General features: G+C 68.7%; 9 non-coding genes across 9 annotated transcripts; all 9 read left to right on the plus strand.

Moving 5' to 3' along the window:
* The first annotated feature begins 1,731 nt into the window (after positions 1-1,731).
* Positions 1,732-1,850, plus strand: LOC132595505 (5S ribosomal RNA). Its single transcript, XR_009561647.1, has one exon. It is a non-coding gene; the product is annotated as a 5S ribosomal RNA (ribosomal RNA).
* A 2,696-nt stretch (positions 1,851-4,546) lies between these two features.
* On the plus strand, positions 4,547-4,665 carry LOC132595541 (5S ribosomal RNA). The gene has a single exon (XR_009561682.1). It is a non-coding gene; the product is annotated as a 5S ribosomal RNA (ribosomal RNA).
* A 932-nt stretch (positions 4,666-5,597) lies between these two features.
* Positions 5,598-5,716, plus strand: LOC132595516 (5S ribosomal RNA). Its single transcript, XR_009561658.1, has one exon. It is a non-coding gene; the product is annotated as a 5S ribosomal RNA (ribosomal RNA).
* Positions 5,717-8,413: 2,697 nt separating this feature from the next.
* LOC132595527 (5S ribosomal RNA) lies at positions 8,414-8,532 on the plus strand. The gene has a single exon (XR_009561669.1). It is a non-coding gene; the product is annotated as a 5S ribosomal RNA (ribosomal RNA).
* Positions 8,533-11,228: 2,696 nt separating this feature from the next.
* On the plus strand, positions 11,229-11,347 carry LOC132595531 (5S ribosomal RNA). Its single transcript, XR_009561673.1, has one exon. It is a non-coding gene; the product is annotated as a 5S ribosomal RNA (ribosomal RNA).
* A 932-nt stretch (positions 11,348-12,279) lies between these two features.
* Positions 12,280-12,398, plus strand: LOC132595539 (5S ribosomal RNA). The gene has a single exon (XR_009561680.1). It is a non-coding gene; the product is annotated as a 5S ribosomal RNA (ribosomal RNA).
* A 2,696-nt stretch (positions 12,399-15,094) lies between these two features.
* LOC132595532 (5S ribosomal RNA) lies at positions 15,095-15,213 on the plus strand. Its single transcript, XR_009561674.1, has one exon. It is a non-coding gene; the product is annotated as a 5S ribosomal RNA (ribosomal RNA).
* Positions 15,214-16,145: 932 nt separating this feature from the next.
* On the plus strand, positions 16,146-16,264 carry LOC132595550 (5S ribosomal RNA). The gene has a single exon (XR_009561691.1). It is a non-coding gene; the product is annotated as a 5S ribosomal RNA (ribosomal RNA).
* Positions 16,265-18,960: 2,696 nt separating this feature from the next.
* On the plus strand, positions 18,961-19,079 carry LOC132595555 (5S ribosomal RNA). Its single transcript, XR_009561696.1, has one exon. It is a non-coding gene; the product is annotated as a 5S ribosomal RNA (ribosomal RNA).
* The last annotated feature ends 843 nt before the right edge of the window (positions 19,080-19,922 follow it).

Raw genomic sequence — 19,922 nt, forward strand, 5'->3', positions numbered from 1 at the left:
CCTCTTGAGACTAGGAAGACCTTGGCCTCAGAGGCCTGCTGAAGGCCTGGCTGGAGTCCAGAGCCTCAGCCTTCTTCATGCCCTTCACTGGGCCTGGAGCTGGACCTGCCCAGATGTGGAACCTCCCAGTTTGGAAGCAACTTCTTGTATGAGGCTCTCTGTGGACAGGGACAGCTGAGACACAGAGGAGGTGCCCAGAGACCAGGGGTTTGGAGTCTGCAGCTGCAGATGTACTTAGTGCATGGTATAGGACCAGGAGGGGCCTGCTGGCAGAACTGTGGCCACTAAACCAAAGGGACCCTCAGGCCAAGAAGGGGACACTGGCTTCTTATTGCAGGAAGCCAAGCGCAGGGACCCAGGCTGGCAGAAGGAGTGGCGCTTCCAAGCCACAGACCACCAATGTTTCCTGGACTCTGGCGCTCTTTATTCCTCTCTCCATGCCCTGCCGCCCCCTGCCCCTGCCCCCATTTGCTGCTGGTAAGTTCATTTTCCCAGTCTGGCTCCCGTGCAGAGAGGGCCTGGAGGCCGAGGTGGAAGGTAGCAGCGAGTTGGCCCGCGCTTGGCCCTCCTGCGGTTGCCGCTTCAGCACCAGACTGTCATACACCTGGTAGTTGGCATTGCCTCCCGGGTTCCGGCTGAGTGGCATGAAGGTGGGCGGGGGTGGAGGGTGCTCGGTAGCCTGGACGTCGGGCAGGAGGTGAGAGGGGCGGAGGAGCAGCGCTGAGCTGGGAGCCGGGGCCCGCTGGTCCGAGGCCTCGGCCAGTACCGTGAGGGAGGCGGAGGTGGCCACAGGGCGCCGCAAGGGCAGGATCTCAGCCCATTCGGCCGCCGGGTGCCGCACCTCGTGGGGATCGCGGGAGTAATCCAAGTGTCCCGTGGAGGGATGCAGGCTGCGGTTGGACTCGCTGTGAGCACAGCTGGGGAGGCTACGTCTGTGGGCCGGTGGGGTGTCGCGCTACCAGGCGTCGGGCCGGTAGACCCGAGGCACCAGAGCGGATGGAGGCTCAGAGCCCTCCAGACCCAGACTCCGCCATGGGCCCAGTTGCCGTCCTTTCGGCCCGCGAGCCCCTCGACCTGCACCTGGCCGCCCCCACCGGCGCCCAGCCCCGGCGCCGCCACCTGTGTGCCGGTGTGTCCCTCCACAGCTCCCTCCGACAAAAGCCCCACCCCCACCCCGCCCCTCTGGCGTGTCAGCGCGGCCGGGTGCGGGAGCGGGATCGAGGGCAGGGGCCGCTTCCCCGGGCCTGCCGGCCACCAGGGGCGGGGTCCTGAGCTCGGCGGGGGGTGTGGGGGCAAGGGTGGCCTTGCCGGGGCTGAGGGGCCGTGGCGACTCAATGGTGGCTCCCGGTGGCTTCGGGCCAGCTGCTGTCGGGCAGGAGGGCCGGCCCGGGCTGCGGCCGGGCTGCGCCTAGGGCCGCGTGGGCGGGCAGGGCCGATGCCCAAGGGACCGCGGGCCCCGGGCCCTGAAGCCTCCGGGGCCACGTCCCTGTGAGCGACGTGCGGGATCTTGGGCGGGGCGCCAAGCGCCGAAGGGTTTGCTGGGTCACGGCCGCCCTGGGCTGGGAGGTGGTCGCCAAACCCTCCGCCGCCGCCCGATACCCGAGACCTCCGTTGCCCCTGCCTGGGCGGGCGAGGGGGCCCTGCCGGGGCGGGCCGGCCGCCAGGCTGGCGTTAAGGCGCCAGCGCCAGCGAAACTGGGCCTCAAGAGGCCGCCCGCGGCCCCCCGCCCCCGTCTACGGCCATACCACCCTGAACGCGCCCGATCTCGTCTGATCTCGGAAGCTAAGCAGGGTCGGGCCTGGTTAGTACTTGGATGGGAGACCGCCTGGGAATACCGGGTGCTGTAGGCTTTTTGCCTCCCGCTCCGCCCGCCTTCTCCTTTACTCGCCCGCGGCGGGGGGGCCGCCGGCTCCGCCCCCGCCGAGCCCTGCTGCAGGCAGTAGTCAAGGTGGGTTTACCTGCCCGAGCAGGAAGCTTGGGCGATGGCAGAAGTGGGAAGAAACTCTTGAGCACAGGTTCTTGGGATCCACGGAGCAGCGCATGCACATGCGATGGGTGCCTACACAGCTGGCTTGCTTGTCTGTGGGGAAAGGCGAGATGGGTCAGGGCCTGGGTTCCTGAGGGGCTGAGAATCAAGGCAGGGATAGAAGAAAGGGGACAGGCCCACATCCCCTGAACCCACGCCGGCGCCCACTCACCTTTGTGGAAAATACGATTGAAAAGTGCCCGCAAGAATCTCTTCAGATGCCTCCAGAGTTGAGGGAAGAAGGGGAGGGGGGAGGCCGGGAGCAGGGTGAGCCCTGAAATCCAACCCTTGTCCCGGTCACACCCCAGCAGCCCTCCCACCTCAGCCCCTTCAAGACCCCAGGGCTCCCCCAACCGCGCTGCACAGATCCTGCCCTGACCGTAGTCACCATGTTGATCCCCACGTTGAGCAAGATGAAGCTGACCGGGATCAGAAGAATTGAGTATCCTTGCTCCTGGCATTTCCTGGGGATGGGGCCAGTGAACGGCTCGGCTCGGTAGTAGTTTCGCTCACCCATGGCCGTTGGTCCCAGGACTGCCTGGGCCCTCTGCCCTCCAGTTTTAACTGGGAGCCAGACTGGGTCATAATGGGGCAGGTGGTGAGGTCACAGTGAGGGAGGGGGATGAAAAGGAGGGCCCAGAGTGGCATTCCCTGGTAACCAGGGTCAGGTAAGCTGAGCCTGGACAGTCAAACAGGGCCCGGTGGCCGGCATACATCCCCTCGAGCGGTCATTCATTCGCTCACCGCCCGCTGACTCACTTGTTCAAATGACACATTGCGTCTCTTGGTCCCTCTTGAGACTAGGAAGACCTTGGCCTCAGAGGCCTGCTGAAGGCCTGGCTGGAGTCCAGAGCCTCAGCCTTCTTCATGCCCTTCACTGGGCCTGGAGCTGGACCTGCCCAGATGTGGAACCTCCCAGTTTGGAAGCAACTTCTTGTATGAGGCTCTCTGTGGACAGGGACAGCTGAGACACAGAGGAGGTGCCCAGAGACCAGGGGTTTGGAGTCTGCAGCTGCAGATGTACTTAGTGCATGGTATAGGACCAGGAGGGGCCTGCTGGCAGAACTGTGGCCACTAAACCAAAGGGACCCTCAGGCCAAGAAGGGGACACTGGCTTCTTATTGCAGGAAGCCAAGCGCAGGGACCCAGGCTGGCAGAAGGAGTGGCGCTTCCAAGCCACAGACCACCAATGTTTCCTGGACTCTGGCGCTCTTTATTCCTCTCTCCATGCCCTGCCGCCCCCTGCCCCTGCCCCCACTTGCTGCTGGTAAGTTCATTTTCCCAGTCTGGCTCCCGTGCAGAGAGGGCCTGGAGGCCGAGGTGGAAGGTAGCAGCGAGTTGGCCCGCGCTTGGCCCTCCTGCGGTTGCCGCTTCAGCACCAGACTGTCATACACCTGGTAGTTGGCATTGCCTCCCGGGTTCCGGCTGAGTGGCATGAAGGTGGGCGGGGGTGGAGGGTGCTCGGTAGCCTGGACGTCGGGCAGGAGGTGAGAGGGGCGGAGGAGCAGCGCTGAGCTGGGAGCCGGGGCCCGCTGGTCCGAGGCCTCGGCCAGTACCGTGAGGGAGGCGGAGGTGGCCACAGGGCGCCGCAAGGGCAGGATCTCAGCCCATTCGGCCGCCGGGTGCCGCACCTCGTGGGGATCGCGGGAGTAATCCAAGTGTCCCGTGGAGGGATGCAGGCTGCGGTTGGACTCGCTGTGAGCACAGCTGGGGAGGCTACGTCTGTGGGCCGGTGGGGTGTCGCGCTACCAGGCGTCGGGCCGGTAGACCCGAGGCACCAGAGCGGATGGAGGCTCAGAGCCCTCCAGACCCAGACTCCGCCATGGGCCCAGTTGCCGTCCTTTCGGCCCGCGAGCCCCTCGACCTGCACCTGGCCGCCCCCACCGGCGCCCAGCCCCGGCGCCGCCACCTGTGTGCCGGTGTGTCCCTCCACAGCTCCCTCCGACAAAAGCCCCACCCCCACCCCGCCCCTCTGGCGTGTCACCGCGGCCGGGTGCGGGAGCGGGATCGAGGGCAGGGGCCGCTTCCCCGGGCCTGCCGGCCACCGGGGCGGGGTCCTGAGCTCGGCGGGGGGTGTGGGGGCAAGGGTGGCCTTGCCGGGGCTGAGGGGCCGTGGCGACTCAATGGTGGCTCCCGGTGGCTTCGGGCCAGCTGCTGTCGGGCAGGAGGGCCGGCCCGGGCTGCGGCCGGGCTGCGCCTAGGGCCGCGTGGGCGGGCAGGGCCGATGCCCAAGGGACCGCGGGCCCCGGGCCCTGAAGCCTCCGGGGCCACGTCCCTGTGAGCGACGTGCGGGATCTTGGGCGGGGCGCCAAGCGCCGAAGGGTTTGCTGGGTCACGGCCGCCCTGGGCTGGGAGGTGGTCGCCAAACCCTCCGCCGCCGCCCGATACCCGAGACCTCCGTTGCCCCTGCCTGGGCGGGCGAGGGGGCCCTGCCGGGGCGGGCCGGCCGCCAGGCTGGCGTTAAGGCGCCAGCGCCAGCGAAACTGGGCCTCAAGAGGCCGCCCGCGGCCCCCCGCCCCCGTCTACAGCCATACCACCCTGAACGCGCCCGATCTCGTGTGATCTCGGAAGCTAAGCAGGGTCGGGCCTGGTTAGTACTTGGATGGGAGACCGCCTGGGAATACCGGGTGCTGTAGGCTTTTTGCCTCCCGCTCCGCCCGCCTTCTCCTTTACTCGCCCGCGGCGGGGGCCGCCGGCTCCGCCCCCGCCGGGCCCCGCTGCAGGCCCCACCTCCTCAGGCCCCTCCCACCACGGCGCGCGCCGGCGGGGTCGCTCCCCGCCGGCCCGGCCGGCCAGGCGGCCAGAAGGCGGCCCTGGAAGGCAGGCGCACCCCAGACGCTCCCGGGGTGGCTGGCCCGGACCCAGACTCCGCCGCGGGCCCAGTTGCCGTCCTTTCGGCCCGCGAGCCCCTCGACCTGCACCTGGCCGCCCCCACTGGCGCCCAGCCCCGGCGCCGCCACCTGTGTGCCGGTGTGTCCCTCCACAGCTCCCTCCGACAAAAGCCCCCCCCCACCCCGCCCCTCTGGCGTGTCACCGCGGCCGGGTGCGGGAGCGGGATCGAGGGCAGGGGCCGCTTCCCCGGGCCTGCCGGCCACCAGGGGCGGGGTCCTGAGCTCGGCGGGGGGTGTGGGGGCAAGGGTGGCCTTGCCGGGGCTGAGGGGCCGTGGCGACTCAATGGTGGCTCCCAGTGGCTTCGGGCCAGCTGCTGTCGGGCAGGAGGGCCGGCCCGGGCTGCGGCCGGGCTGCGCCTAGGGCCGCGTGGGCGGGCAGGGCCGATGCCCAAGGGACCGCGGGCCCCGGGCCCTGAAGCCTCCGGGGCCACGTCCCTGTGAGCGACGTGCGGGATCTTGGGCGGGGCGCCAAGCGCCGAAGGGTTTGCTGGGTCACGGCCGCCCTGGGCTGGGAGGTGGTCGCCAAACCCTCCGCCGCCGCCCGATACCCGAGACCTCCGTTGCCCCTGCCTGGGCGGGCGAGGGGGCCCTGCCGGGGCGGGCCGGCCACCAGGCTGGCGTTAAGGCGCCAGCGCCAGCGAAACTGGGCCTCAAGAGGCCGCCCGCGGCCCCCCGCCCCCGTCTACGGCCATACCACCCTGAACGCGCCCGATCTCGTCTGATCTCGGAAGCTAAGCAGGGTCGGGCCTGGTTAGTACTTGGATGGGAGACCGCCTGGGAATACCGGGTGCTGTAGGCTTTTTGCCTCCCGCTCCGCCCGCCTTCTCCTTTACTCGCCCGCGGCGGGGGGGCCGCCGGCTCCGCCCCCGCCGAGCCCCGCTGCAGGCAGTAGTCAAGGTGGGTTTACCTGCCCGAGCAGGAAGCTTGGGCGATGGCAGAAGTGGGAAGAAACTCTTGAGCACAGGTTCTTGGGATCCACGGAGCAGCGCATGCACATGCGATGGGTGCCTACACAGCTGGCTTGCTTGTCTGTGGGGAAAGGCGAGATGGGTCAGGGCCTGGGTTCCTGAGGGGCTGAGAATCAAGGCAGGGATAGAAGAAAGGGGACAGGCCCACATCCCCTGAACCCACGCCGGCGCCCACTCACCTTTGTGGAAAATACGATTGAAAAGTGCCCGCAAGAATCTCTTCAGATGCCTCCAGAGTTGAGGCAAGAAGGGGAGGGGGGAGGCCGGGAGCAGGGTGAGCCCTGAAATCCAACCCTTGTCCCGGTCACACCCCAGCAGCCCTCCCACCTCAGCCCCTTCAAGACCCCAGGGCTCCCCCAACCGCGCTGCACAGATCCTGCCCTGACCATAGTCACCATGTTGATCCCCACGTTGAGCAAGATGAAGCTGACCGGGATCAGAAGAATTGAGTATCCTTGCTCCTGGCATTTCCTGGGGATGGGGCCAGTGAACGGCTCGGCTCGGTAGTAGTTTCGCTCACCCATGGCCGTTGGTCCCAGGACTGCCTGGGCCCTCTGCCCTCCAGTTTTAACTGGGAGCCAGACTGGGTCATAATGGGGCAGGTGGTGAGGTCACAGTGAGGGAGGGGGATGAAAAGGAGGGCCCAGAGTGGCATTCCCTGGTAACCAGGGTCAGGTAAGCTGAGCCTGGACAGTCAAACAGGGCCCGGTGGCCGGCATACATCCCCTCGAGCGGTCATTCATTCGCTCATCGCCCGCTGACTCACTTGTTCAAATGACACATTGCGTCTCTTGGCCCCTCTTGAGACTAGGAAGACCTTGGCCTCAGAGGCCTGCTGAAGGCCTGGCTGGAGTCCAGAGCCTCAGCCTTCTTCATGCCCTTCACTGGGCCTGGAGCTGGACCTGCCCAGATGTGGAACCTCCCAGTTTGGAAGCAACTTCTTGTATGAGGCTCTCTGTGGACAGGGACAGCTGAGACACAGAGGAGGTGCCCAGAGACCAGGGGTTTGGAGTCTGCAGCTGCAGATGTACTTAGTGCATGGTATAGGACCAGGAGGGGCCTGCTGGCAGAACTGTGGCCACTAAACCAAAGGGACCCTCAGGCCAAGAAGGGGACACTGGCTTCTTATTGCAGGAAGCCAAGCGCAGGGACCCAGGCTGGCAGAAGGAGTGGCGCTTCCAAGCCACAGACCACCAATGTTTCCTGGACTCTGGCGCTCTTTATTCCTCTCTCCATGCCCTGCCGCCCCCTGCCCCTGCCCCCATTTGCTGCTGGTAAGTTCATTTTCCCAGTCTGGCTCCCGTGCAGAGAGGGCCTGGAGGCCGAGGTGGAAGGTAGCAGCGAGTTGGCCCGCGCTTGGCCCTCCTGCGGTTGCCGCTTCAGCACCAGACTGTCATACACCTGGTAGTTGGCATTGCCTCCCGGGTTCCGGCTGAGTGGCATGAAGGTGGGCGGGGGTGGAGGGTGCTCGGTAGCCTGGACGTCGGGCAGGAGGTGAGAGGGGCGGAGGAGCAGCGCTGAGCTGGGAGCCGGGGCCCGCTGGTCCGAGGCCTCGGCCAGTACCGTGAGGGAGGCGGAGGTGGCCACAGGGCGCCGCAAGGGCAGGATCTCAGCCCATTCGGCCGCCGGGTGCCGCACCTCGTGGGGATCGCGGGAGTAATCCAAGTGTCCCGTGGAGGGATGCAGGCTGCGGTTGGACTCGCTGTGAGCACAGCTGGGGAGGCTACGTCTGTGGGCCGGTGGGGTGTCGCGCTACCAGGCGTCGGGCCGGTAGACCCGAGGCACCAGAGCGGATGGAGGCTCAGAGCCCTCCAGACCCAGACTCCGCCATGGGCCCAGTTGCCGTCCTTTCGGCCCGCGAGCCCCTCGACCTGCACCTGGCCGCCCCCACCGGCGCCCAGCCCCGGCGCCGCCACCTGTGTGCCGGTGTGTCCCTCCACAGCTCCCTCCGACAAAAGCCCCACCCCCACCCCGCCCCTCTGGCGTGTCAGCGCGGCCGGGTGCGGGAGCGGGATCGAGGGCAGGGGCCGCTTCCCCGGGCCTGCCGGCCACCAGGGGCGGGGTCCTGAGCTCGGCGGGGGGTGTGGGGGCAAGGGTGGCCTTGCCGGGGCTGAGGGGCCGTGGCGACTCAATGGTGGCTCCCGGTGGCTTCGGGCCAGCTGCTGTCGGGCAGGAGGGCCGGCCCGGGCTGCGGCCGGGCTGCGCCTAGGGCCGCGTGGGCGGGCAGGGCCGATGCCCAAGGGACCGCGGGCCCCGGGCCCTGAAGCCTCCGGGGCCACGTCCCTGTGAGCGACGTGCGGGATCTTGGGCGGGGCGCCAAGCGCCGAAGGGTTTGCTGGGTCACGGCCGCCCTGGGCTGGGAGGTGGTCGCCAAACCCTCCGCCGCCGCCCGATACCCGAGACCTCCGTTGCCCCTGCCTGGGCGGGCGAGGGGGCCCTGCCGGGGCGGGCCGGCCGCCAGGCTGGCGTTAAGGCGCCAGCGCCAGCGAAACTGGGCCTCAAGAGGCCGCCCGCGGCCCCCCGCCCCCGTCTACGGCCATACCACCCTGAACGCGCCCGATCTCGTCTGATCTCGGAAGCTAAGCAGGGTCGGGCCTGGTTAGTACTTGGATGGGAGACCGCCTGGGAATACCGGGTGCTGTAGGCTTTTTGCCTCCCGCTCCGCCCGCCTTCTCCTTTACTCGCCCGCGGCGGGGGGGCCGCCGGCTCCGCCCCCGCCGAGCCCTGCTGCAGGCAGTAGTCAAGGTGGGTTTACCTGCCCGAGCAGGAAGCTTGGGCGATGGCAGAAGTGGGAAGAAACTCTTGAGCACAGGTTCTTGGGATCCACGGAGCAGCGCATGCACATGCGATGGGTGCCTACACAGCTGGCTTGCTTGTCTGTGGGGAAAGGCGAGATGGGTCAGGGCCTGGGTTCCTGAGGGGCTGAGAATCAAGGCAGGGATAGAAGAAAGGGGACAGGCCCACATCCCCTGAACCCACGCCGGCGCCCACTCACCTTTGTGGAAAATACGATTGAAAAGTGCCCGCAAGAATCTCTTCAGATGCCTCCAGAGTTGAGGGAAGAAGGGGAGGGGGGAGGCCGGGAGCAGGGTGAGCCCTGAAATCCAACCCTTGTCCCGGTCACACCCCAGCAGCCCTCCCACCTCAGCCCCTTCAAGACCCCAGGGCTCCCCCAACCGCGCTGCACAGATCCTGCCCTGACCGTAGTCACCATGTTGATCCCCACGTTGAGCAAGATGAAGCTGACCGGGATCAGAAGAATTGAGTATCCTTGCTCCTGGCATTTCCTGGGGATGGGGCCAGTGAACGGCTCGGCTCGGTAGTAGTTTCGCTCACCCATGGCCGTTGGTCCCAGGACTGCCTGGGCCCTCTGCCCTCCAGTTTTAACTGGGAGCCAGACTGGGTCATAATGGGGCAGGTGGTGAGGTCACAGTGAGGGAGGGGGATGAAAAGGAGGGCCCAGAGTGGCATTCCCTGGTAACCAGGGTCAGGTAAGCTGAGCCTGGACAGTCAAACAGGGCCCGGTGGCCGGCATACATCCCCTCGAGCGGTCATTCATTCGCTCACCGCCCGCTGACTCACTTGTTCAAATGACACATTGCGTCTCTTGGTCCCTCTTGAGACTAGGAAGACCTTGGCCTCAGAGGCCTGCTGAAGGCCTGGCTGGAGTCCAGAGCCTCAGCCTTCTTCATGCCCTTCACTGGGCCTGGAGCTGGACCTGCCCAGATGTGGAACCTCCCAGTTTGGAAGCAACTTCTTGTATGAGGCTCTCTGTGGACAGGGACAGCTGAGACACAGAGGAGGTGCCCAGAGACCAGGGGTTTGGAGTCTGCAGCTGCAGATGTACTTAGTGCATGGTATAGGACCAGGAGGGGCCTGCTGGCAGAACTGTGGCCACTAAACCAAAGGGACCCTCAGGCCAAGAAGGGGACACTGGCTTCTTATTGCAGGAAGCCAAGCGCAGGGACCCAGGCTGGCAGAAGGAGTGGCGCTTCCAAGCCACAGACCACCAATGTTTCCTGGACTCTGGCGCTCTTTATTCCTCTCTCCATGCCCTGCCGCCCCCTGCCCCTGCCCCCACTTGCTGCTGGTAAGTTCATTTTCCCAGTCTGGCTCCCGTGCAGAGAGGGCCTGGAGGCCGAGGTGGAAGGTAGCAGCGAGTTGGCCCGCGCTTGGCCCTCCTGCGGTTGCCGCTTCAGCACCAGACTGTCATACACCTGGTAGTTGGCATTGCCTCCCGGGTTCCGGCTGAGTGGCATGAAGGTGGGCGGGGGTGGAGGGTGCTCGGTAGCCTGGACGTCGGGCAGGAGGTGAGAGGGGCGGAGGAGCAGCGCTGAGCTGGGAGCCGGGGCCCGCTGGTCCGAGGCCTCGGCCAGTACCGTGAGGGAGGCGGAGGTGGCCACAGGGCGCCGCAAGGGCAGGATCTCAGCCCATTCGGCCGCCGGGTGCCGCACCTCGTGGGGATCGCGGGAGTAATCCAAGTGTCCCGTGGAGGGATGCAGGCTGCGGTTGGACTCGCTGTGAGCACAGCTGGGGAGGCTACGTCTGTGGGCCGGTGGGGTGTCGCGCTACCAGGCGTCGGGCCGGTAGACCCGAGGCACCAGAGCGGATGGAGGCTCAGAGCCCTCCAGACCCAGACTCCGCCATGGGCCCAGTTGCCGTCCTTTCGGCCCGCGAGCCCCTCGACCTGCACCTGGCCGCCCCCACCGGCGCCCAGCCCCGGCGCCGCCACCTGTGTGCCGGTGTGTCCCTCCACAGCTCCCTCCGACAAAAGCCCCACCCCCACCCCGCCCCTCTGGCGTGTCACCGCGGCCGGGTGCGGGAGCGGGATCGAGGGCAGGGGCCGCTTCCCCGGGCCTGCCGGCCACCGGGGCGGGGTCCTGAGCTCGGCGGGGGGTGTGGGGGCAAGGGTGGCCTTGCCGGGGCTGAGGGGCCGTGGCGACTCAATGGTGGCTCCCGGTGGCTTCGGGCCAGCTGCTGTCGGGCAGGAGGGCCGGCCCGGGCTGCGGCCGGGCTGCGCCTAGGGCCGCGTGGGCGGGCAGGGCCGATGCCCAAGGGACCGCGGGCCCCGGGCCCTGAAGCCTCCGGGGCCACGTCCCTGTGAGCGACGTGCGGGATCTTGGGCGGGGCGCCAAGCGCCGAAGGGTTTGCTGGGTCACGGCCGCCCTGGGCTGGGAGGTGGTCGCCAAACCCTCCGCCGCCGCCCGATACCCGAGACCTCCGTTGCCCCTGCCTGGGCGGGCGAGGGGGCCCTGCCGGGGCGGGCCGGCCGCCAGGCTGGCGTTAAGGCGCCAGCGCCAGCGAAACTGGGCCTCAAGAGGCCGCCCGCGGCCCCCCGCCCCCGTCTACAGCCATACCACCCTGAACGCGCCCGATCTCGTCTGATCTCGGAAGCTAAGCAGGGTCGGGCCTGGTTAGTACTTGGATGGGAGACCGCCTGGGAATACCGGGTGCTGTAGGCTTTTTGCCTCCCGCTCCGCCCGCCTTCTCCTTTACTCGCCCGCGGCGGGGGCCGCCGGCTCCGCCCCCGCCGGGCCCCGCTGCAGGCCCCACCTCCTCAGGCCCCTCCCACCACGGCGCGCGCCGGCGGGGTCGCTCCCCGCCGGCCCGGCCGGCCAGGCGGCCAGAAGGCGGCCCTGGAAGGCAGGCGCACCCCAGACGCTCCCGGGGTGGCTGGCCCGGACCCAGACTCCGCCGCGGGCCCAGTTGCCGTCCTTTCGGCCCGCGAGCCCCTCGACCTGCACCTGGCCGCCCCCACTGGCGCCCAGCCCCGGCGCCGCCACCTGTGTGCCGGTGTGTCCCTCCACAGCTCCCTCCGACAAAAGCCCCCCCCCACCCCGCCCCTCTGGCGTGTCACCGCGGCCGGGTGCGGGAGCGGGATCGAGGGCAGGGGCCGCTTCCCCGGGCCTGCCGGCCACCAGGGGCGGGGTCCTGAGCTCGGCGGGGGGTGTGGGGGCAAGGGTGGCCTTGCCGGGGCTGAGGGGCCGTGGCGACTCAATGGTGGCTCCCAGTGGCTTCGGGCCAGCTGCTGTCGGGCAGGAGGGCCGGCCCGGGCTGCGGCCGGGCTGCGCCTAGGGCCGCGTGGGCGGGCAGGGCCGATGCCCAAGGGACCGCGGGCCCCGGGCCCTGAAGCCTCCGGGGCCACGTCCCTGTGAGCGACGTGCGGGATCTTGGGCGGGGCGCCAAGCGCCGAAGGGTTTGCTGGGTCACGGCCGCCCTGGGCTGGGAGGTGGTCGCCAAACCCTCCGCCGCCGCCCGATACCCGAGACCTCCGTTGCCCCTGCCTGGGCGGGCGAGGGGGCCCTGCCGGGGCGGGCCGGCCGCCAGGCTGGCGTTAAGGCGCCAGCGCCAGCGAAACTGGGCCTCAAGAGGCCGCCCGCGGCCCCCCGCCCCCGTCTACGGCCATACCACCCTGAACGCGCCCGATCTCGTCTGATCTCGGAAGCTAAGCAGGGTCGGGCCTGGTTAGTACTTGGATGGGAGACCGCCTGGGAATACCGGGTGCTGTAGGCTTTTTGCCTCCCGCTCCGCCCGCCTTCTCCTTTACTCGCCCGCGGCGGGGGGGCCGCCGGCTCCGCCCCCGCCGAGCCCCGCTGCAGGCAGTAGTCAAGGTGGGTTTACCTGCCCGAGCAGGAAGCTTGGGCGATGGCAGAAGTGGGAAGAAACTCTTGAGCACAGGTTCTTGGGATCCACGGAGCAGCGCATGCACATGCGATGGGTGCCTACACAGCTGGCTTGCTTGTCTGTGGGGAAAGGCGAGATGGGTCAGGGCCTGGGTTCCTGAGGGGCTGAGAATCAAGGCAGGGATAGAAGAAAGGGGACAGGCCCACATCCCCTGAACCCACGCCGGCGCCCACTCACCTTTGTGGAAAATACGATTGAAAAGTGCCCGCAAGAATCTCTTCAGATGCCTCCAGAGTTGAGGCAAGAAGGGGAGGGGGGAGGCCGGGAGCAGGGTGAGCCCTGAAATCCAACCCTTGTCCCGGTCACACCCCAGCAGCCCTCCCACCTCAGCCCCTTCAAGACCCCAGGGCTCCCCCAACCGCGCTGCACAGATCCTGCCCTGACCGTAGTCACCATGTTGATCCCCACGTTGAGCAAGATGAAGCTGACCGGGATCAGAAGAATTGAGTATCCTTGCTCCTGGCATTTCCTGGGGATGGGGCCAGTGAACGGCTCGGCTCGGTAGTAGTTTCGCTCACCCATGGCCGTTGGTCCCAGGACTGCCTGGGCCCTCTGCCCTCCAGTTTTAACTGGGAGCCAGACTGGGTCATAATGGGGCAGGTGGTGAGGTCACAGTGAGGGAGGGGGATGAAAAGGAGGGCCCAGAGTGGCATTCCCTGGTAACCAGGGTCAGGTAAGCTGAGCCTGGACAGTCAAACAGGGCCCGGTGGCCGGCATACATCCCCTCGAGCGGTCATTCATTCGCTCACCGCCCGCTGACTCACTTGTTCAAATGACACATTGCGTCTCTTGGTCCCTCTTGAGACTAGGAAGACCTTGGCCTCAGAGGCCTGCTGAAGGCCTGGCTGGAGTCCAGAGCCTCAGCCTTCTTCATGCCCTTCACTGGGCCTGGAGCTGGACCTGCCCAGATGTGGAACCTCCCAGTTTGGAAGCAACTTCTTGTATGAGGCTCTCTGTGGACAGGGACAGCTGAGACACAGAGGAGGTGCCCAGAGACCAGGGGTTTGGAGTCTGCAGCTGCAGATGTACTTAGTGCATGGTATAGGACCAGGAGGGGCCTGCTGGCAGAACTGTGGCCACTAAACCAAAGGGACCCTCAGGCCAAGAAGGGGACACTGGCTTCTTATTGCAGGAAGCCAAGCGCAGGGACCCAGGCTGGCAGAAGGAGTGGCGCTTCCAAGCCACAGACCACCAATGTTTCCTGGACTCTGGCGCTCTTTATTCCTCTCTCCATGCCCTGCCGCCCCCTGCCCCTGCCCCCACTTGCTGCTGGTAAGTTCATTTTCCCAGTCTGGCTCCCGTGCAGAGAGGGCCTGGAGGCCGAGGTGGAAGGTAGCAGCGAGTTGGCCCGCGCTTGGCCCTCCTGCGGTTGCCGCTTCAGCACCAGACTGTCATACACCTGGTAGTTGGCATTGCCTCCCGGGTTCCGGCTGAGTGGCATGAAGGTGGGCGGGGGTGGAGGGTGCTCGGTAGCCTGGACGTCGGGCAGGAGGTGAGAGGGGCGGAGGAGCAGCGCTGAGCTGGGAGCCGGGGCCCGCTGGTCCGAGGCCTCGGCCAGTACCGTGAGGGAGGCGGAGGTGGCCACAGGGCGCCGCAAGGGCAGGATCTCAGCCCATTCGGCCGCCGGGTGCCGCACCTCGTGGGGATCGCGGGAGTAATCCAAGTGTCCCGTGGAGGGATGCAGGCTGCGGTTGGACTCGCTGTGAGCACAGCTGGGGAGGCTACGTCTGTGGGCCGGTGGGGTGTCGCGCTACCAGGCGTCGGGCCGGTAGACCCGAGGCACCAGAGCGGATGGAGGCTCAGAGCCCTCCAGACCCAGACTCCGCCATGGGCCCAGTTGCCGTCCTTTCGGCCCGCGAGCCCCTCGACCTGCACCTGGCCGCCCCCACCGGCGCCCAGCCCCGGCGCCGCCACCTGTGTGCCGGTGTGTCCCTCCACAGCTCCCTCCGACAAAAGCCCCACCCCCACCCCGCCCCTCTGGCGTGTCACCGCGGCCGGGTGCGGGAGCGGGATCGAGGGCAGGGGCCGCTTCCCCGGGCCTGCCGGCCACCGGGGCGGGGTCCTGAGCTCGGCGGGGGGTGTGGGGGCAAGGGTGGCCTTGCCGGGGCTGAGGGGCCGTGGCGACTCAATGGTGGCTCCCGGTGGCTTCGGGCCAGCTGCTGTCGGGCAGGAGGGCCGGCCCGGGCTGCGGCCGGGCTGCGCCTAGGGCCGCGTGGGCGGGCAGGGCCGATGCCCAAGGGACCGCGGGCCCCGGGCCCTGAAGCCTCCGGGGCCACGTCCCTGTGAGCGACGTGCGGGATCTTGGGCGGGGCGCCAAGCGCCGAAGGGTTTGCTGGGTCACGGCCGCCCTGGGCTGGGAGGTGGTCGCCAAACCCTCCGCCGCCGCCCGATACCCGAGACCTCCGTTGCCCCTGCCTGGGCGGGCGAGGGGGCCCTGCCGGGGCGGGCCGGCCGCCAGGCTGGCGTTAAGGCGCCAGCGCCAGCGAAACTGGGCCTCAAGAGGCCGCCCGCGGCCCCCCGCCCCCGTCTACAGCCATACCACCCTGAACGCGCCCGATCTCGTCTGATCTCGGAAGCTAAGCAGGGTCGGGCCTGGTTAGTACTTGGATGGGAGACCGCCTGGGAATACCGGGTGCTGTAGGCTTTTTGCCTCCCGCTCCGCCCGCCTTCTCCTTTACTCGCCCGCGGCGGGGGCCGCCGGCTCCGCCCCCGCCGGGCCCCGCTGCAGGCCCCACCTCCTCAGGCCCCTCCCACCACGGCGCGCGCCGGCGGGGTCGCTCCCCGCCGGCCCGGCCGGCCAGGCGGCCAGAAGGCGGCCCTGGAAGGCAGGCGCACCCCAGACGCTCCCGGGGTGGCTGGCCCGGACCCAGACTCCGCCGCGGGCCCAGTTGCCGTCCTTTCGGCCCGCGAGCCCCTCGACCTGCACCTGGCCGCCCCCACTGGCGCCCAGCCCCGGCGCCGCCACCTGTGTGCCGGTGTGTCCCTCCACAGCTCCCTCCGACAAAAGCCCCCCCCCACCCCGCCCCTCTGGCGTGTCACCGCGGCCGGGTGCGGGAGCGGGATCGAGGGCAGGGGCCGCTTCCCCGGGCCTGCCGGCCACCAGGGGCGGGGTCCTGAGCTCGGCGGGGGGTGTGGGGGCAAGGGTGGCCTTGCCGGGGCTGAGGGGCCGTGGCGACTCAATGGTGGCTCCCAGTGGCTTCGGGCCAGCTGCTGTCGGGCAGGAGGGCCGGCCCGGGCTGCGGCCGGGCTGCGCCTAGGGCCGCGTGGGCGGGCAGGGCCGATGCCCAAGGGACCGCGGGCCCCGGGCCCTGAAGCCTCCGGGGCCACGTCCCTGTGAGCGACGTGCGGGATCTTGGGCGGGGCGCCAAGCGCCGAAGGGTTTGCTGGGTCACGGCCGCCCTGGGCTGGGAGGTGGTCGCCAAACCCTCCGCCGCCGCCCGATACCCGAGACCTCCGTTGCCCCTGCCTGGGCGGGCGAGGGGGCCCTGCCGGGGCGGGCCGGCCACCAGGCTGGCGTTAAGGCGCCAGCGCCAGCGAAACTGGGCCTCAAGAGGCCGCCCGCGGCCCCCCGCCCCCGTCTACGGCCATACCACCCTGAACGCGCCCGATCTCGTCTGATCTCGGAAGCTAAGCAGGGTCGGGCCTGGTTAGTACTTGGATGGGAGACCGCCTGGGAATACCGGGTGCTGTAGGCTTTTTGCCTCCCGCTCCGCCCGCCTTCTCCTTTACTCGCCCGCGGCGGGGGGGCCGCCGGCTCCGCCCCCGCCGAGCCCCGCTGCAGGCAGTAGTCAAGGTGGGTTTACCTGCCCGAGCAGGAAGCTTGGGCGATGGCAGAAGTGGGAAGAAACTCTTGAGCACAGGTTCTTGGGATCCACGGAGCAGCGCATGCACATGCGATGGGTGCCTACACAGCTGGCTTGCTTGTCTGTGGGGAAAGGCGAGATGGGTCAGGGCCTGGGTTCCTGAGGGGCTGAGAATCAAGGCAGGGATAGAAGAAAGGGGACAGGCCCACATCCCCTGAACCCACGCCGGCGCCCACTCACCTTTGTGGAAAATACGATTGAAAAGTGCCCGCAAGAATCTCTTCAGATGCCTCCAGAGTTGAGGCAAGAAGGGGAGGGGGGAGGCCGGGAGCAGGGTGAGCCCTGAAATCCAACCCTTGTCCCGGTCACACCCCAGCAGCCCTCCCACCTCAGCCCCTTCAAGACCCCAGGGCTCCCCCAACCGCGCTGCACAGATCCTGCCCTGACCATAGTCACCATGTTGATCCCCACGTTGAGCAAGATGAAGCTGACCGGGATCAGAAGAATTGAGTATCCTTGCTCCTGGCATTTCCTGGGGATGGGGCCAGTGAACGGCTCGGCTCGGTAGTAGTTTCGCTCACCCATGGCCGTTGGTCCCAGGACTGCCTGGGCCCTCTGCCCTCCAGTTTTAACTGGGAGCCAGACTGGGTCATAATGGGGCAGGTGGTGAGGTCACAGTGAGGGAGGGGGATGAAAAGGAGGGCCCAGAGTGGCATTCCCTGGTAACCAGGGTCAGGTAAGCTGAGCCTGGACAGTCAAACAGGGCCCGGTGGCCGGCATACATCCCCTCGAGCGGTCATTCATTCGCTCATCGCCCGCTGACTCACTTGTTCAAATGACACATTGCGTCTCTTGGCCCCTCTTGAGACTAGGAAGACCTTGGCCTCAGAGGCCTGCTGAAGGCCTGGCTGGAGTCCAGAGCCTCAGCCTTCTTCATGCCCTTCACTGGGCCTGGAGCTGGACCTGCCCAGATGTGGAACCTCCCAGTTTGGAAGCAACTTCTTGTATGAGGCTCTCTGTGGACAGGGACAGCTGAGACACAGAGGAGGTGCCCAGAGACCAGGGGTTTGGAGTCTGCAGCTGCAGATGTACTTAGTGCATGGTATAGGACCAGGAGGGGCCTGCTGGCAGAACTGTGGCCACTAAACCAAAGGGACCCTCAGGCCAAGAAGGGGACACTGGCTTCTTATTGCAGGAAGCCAAGCGCAGGGACCCAGGCTGGCAGAAGGAGTGGCGCTTCCAAGCCACAGACCACCAATGTTTCCTGGACTCTGGCGCTCTTTATTCCTCTCTCCATGCCCTGCCGCCCCCTGCCCCTGCCCCCATTTGCTGCTGGTAAGTTCATTTTCCCAGTCTGGCTCCCGTGCAGAGAGGGCCTGGAGGCCGAGGTGGAAGGTAGCAGCGAGTTGGCCCACGCTTGGCCCTCCTGCGGTTGCCGCTTCAGCACCAGACTGTCATACACCTGGTAGTTGGCATTGCCTCCCGGGTTCCGGCTGAGTGGCATGAAGGTGGGCGGGGGTGGAGGGTGCTCGGTAGCCTGGACGTCGGGCAGGAGGTGAGAGGGGCGGAGGAGCAGCGCTGAGCTGGGAGCCGGGGCCCGCTGGTCCGAGGCCTCGGCCAGTACCGTGAGGGAGGCGGAGGTGGCCACAGGGCGCCGCAAGGGCAGGATCTCAGCCCATTCGGCCGCCGGGTGCCGCACCTCGTGGGGATCGCGGGAGTAATCCAAGTGTCCCGTGGAGGGATGCAGGCTGCGGTTGGACTCGCTGTGAGCACAGCTGGGGAGGCTACGTCTGTGGGCCGGTGGGGTGTCGCGCTACCAGGCGTCGGGCCGGTAGACCCGAGGCACCAGAGCGGATGGAGGCTCAGAGCCCTCCAGACCCAGACTCCGCCATGGGCCCAGTTGCCGTCCTTTCGGCCCGCGAGCCCCTCGACCTGCACCTGGCCGCCCCCACCGGCGCCCAGCCCCGGCGCCGCCACCTGTGTGCCGGTGTGTCCCTCCACAGCTCCCTCCGACAAAAGCCCCCCCCCACCCCGCCCCTCTGGCGTGTCACCGCGGCCGGGTGCGGGAGCGGGATCGAGGGCAGGGGCCGCTTCCCCGGGCCTGCCGGCCACCAGGGGCGGGGTCCTGAGCTCGGCGGGGGGTGTGGGGGCAAGGGTGGCCTTGCCGGGGCTGAGGGGCCGTGGCGACTCAATGGTGGCTCCCAGTGGCTTCGGGCCAGCTGCTGTCGGGCAGGAGGGCCGGCCCGGGCTGCGGCCGGGCTGCGCCTAGGGCCGCGTGGGCGGGCAGGGCCGATGCCCAAGGGACCGCGGGCCCCGGGCCCTGAAGCCTCCGGGGCCACGTCCCTGTGAGCGACGTGCGGGATCTTGGGCGGGGCGCCAAGCGCCGAAGGGTTTGCTGGGTCACGGCCGCCCTGGGCTGGGAGGTGGTCGCCAAACCCTCCGCCGCCGCCCGATACCCGAGACCTCCGTTGCCCCTGCCTGGGCGGGCGAGGGGGCCCTGCCGGGGCGGGCCGGCCGCCAGGCTGGCGTTAAGGCGCCAGCGCCAGCGAAACTGGGCCTCAAGAGGCCGCCCGCGGCCCCCCGCCCCCGTCTACGGCCATACCACCCTGAACGCGCCCGATCTCGTCTGATCTCGGAAGCTAAGCAGGGTCGGGCCTGGTTAGTACTTGGATGGGAGACCGCCTGGGAATACCGGGTGCTGTAGGCTTTTTGCCTCCCGCTCCGCCCGCCTTCTCCTTTACTCGCCCGCGGCGGGGGCCGCCGGCTCCGCCCCCGCCGGGCCCCGCTGCAGGCCCCACCTCCTCAGGCCCCTCCCACCACGGCGCGCGCCGGCGGGGGCGCTCCCCCCCGGCCCGGCCGGCCAGGCGGCCAGAAGGCGGCCCTGGAAGGCAGCCGCACCCCAGACGCTCCCGGGGTGGCTGGCCCGGACCCAGACTCCGCCGCGGGCCCAGTTGCCGTCCTTTCGGCCCGCGAGCCCCTCGACCTGCACCTGGCCGCCCCCACCGGCGCCCAGCCCCGGCGCCGCCACCTGTGTGCCGGTGTGTCCCTCCACAGCTCCCTCTGACAAAAGCCCCCCCCCACCCCGCCCCTCTGGCGTGTCACCGCGGCCGGGTGCGGGAGCGGGATCGAGGGCAGGGGCCGCTTCCCCGGGCCTGCCGGCCACCAGGGGCGGGGTCCTGAGCTCGGCGGGGGGTGTGGGGGCAAGGGTGGCCTTGCCGGGGCTGAGGGGCCGTGGCGACTCAATGGTGGCTCCCAGTGGCTTCGGGCCAGCTGCTGTCGGGCAGGAGGGCCGGCCCGGGCTGCGGCCGGGCTGCGCCTAGGGCCGCGTGGGCGGGCAGGGCCGATGCCCAAGGGACCGCGGGCCCCGGGCCCTGAAGCCTCCGGGGCCACGTCCCTGTGAGCGACGTGCGGGATCTTGGGCGGGGCGCCAAGCGCCGAAGGGTTTGCTGGGTCACGGCCGCCCTGGGCTGGGAGGTGGTCGCCAAACCCTCCGCCGCCGCCCGATACCCGAGACCTCCGTTGCCCCTGCCTGGGCGGGCGAGGGGGCCCT

This window comes from Globicephala melas, unplaced genomic scaffold, assembly GCF_963455315.2.
Source record: "Globicephala melas unplaced genomic scaffold, mGloMel1.2 SCAFFOLD_182, whole genome shotgun sequence".
Lineage (NCBI taxonomy): Eukaryota > Metazoa > Chordata > Mammalia > Artiodactyla > Delphinidae > Globicephala > Globicephala melas.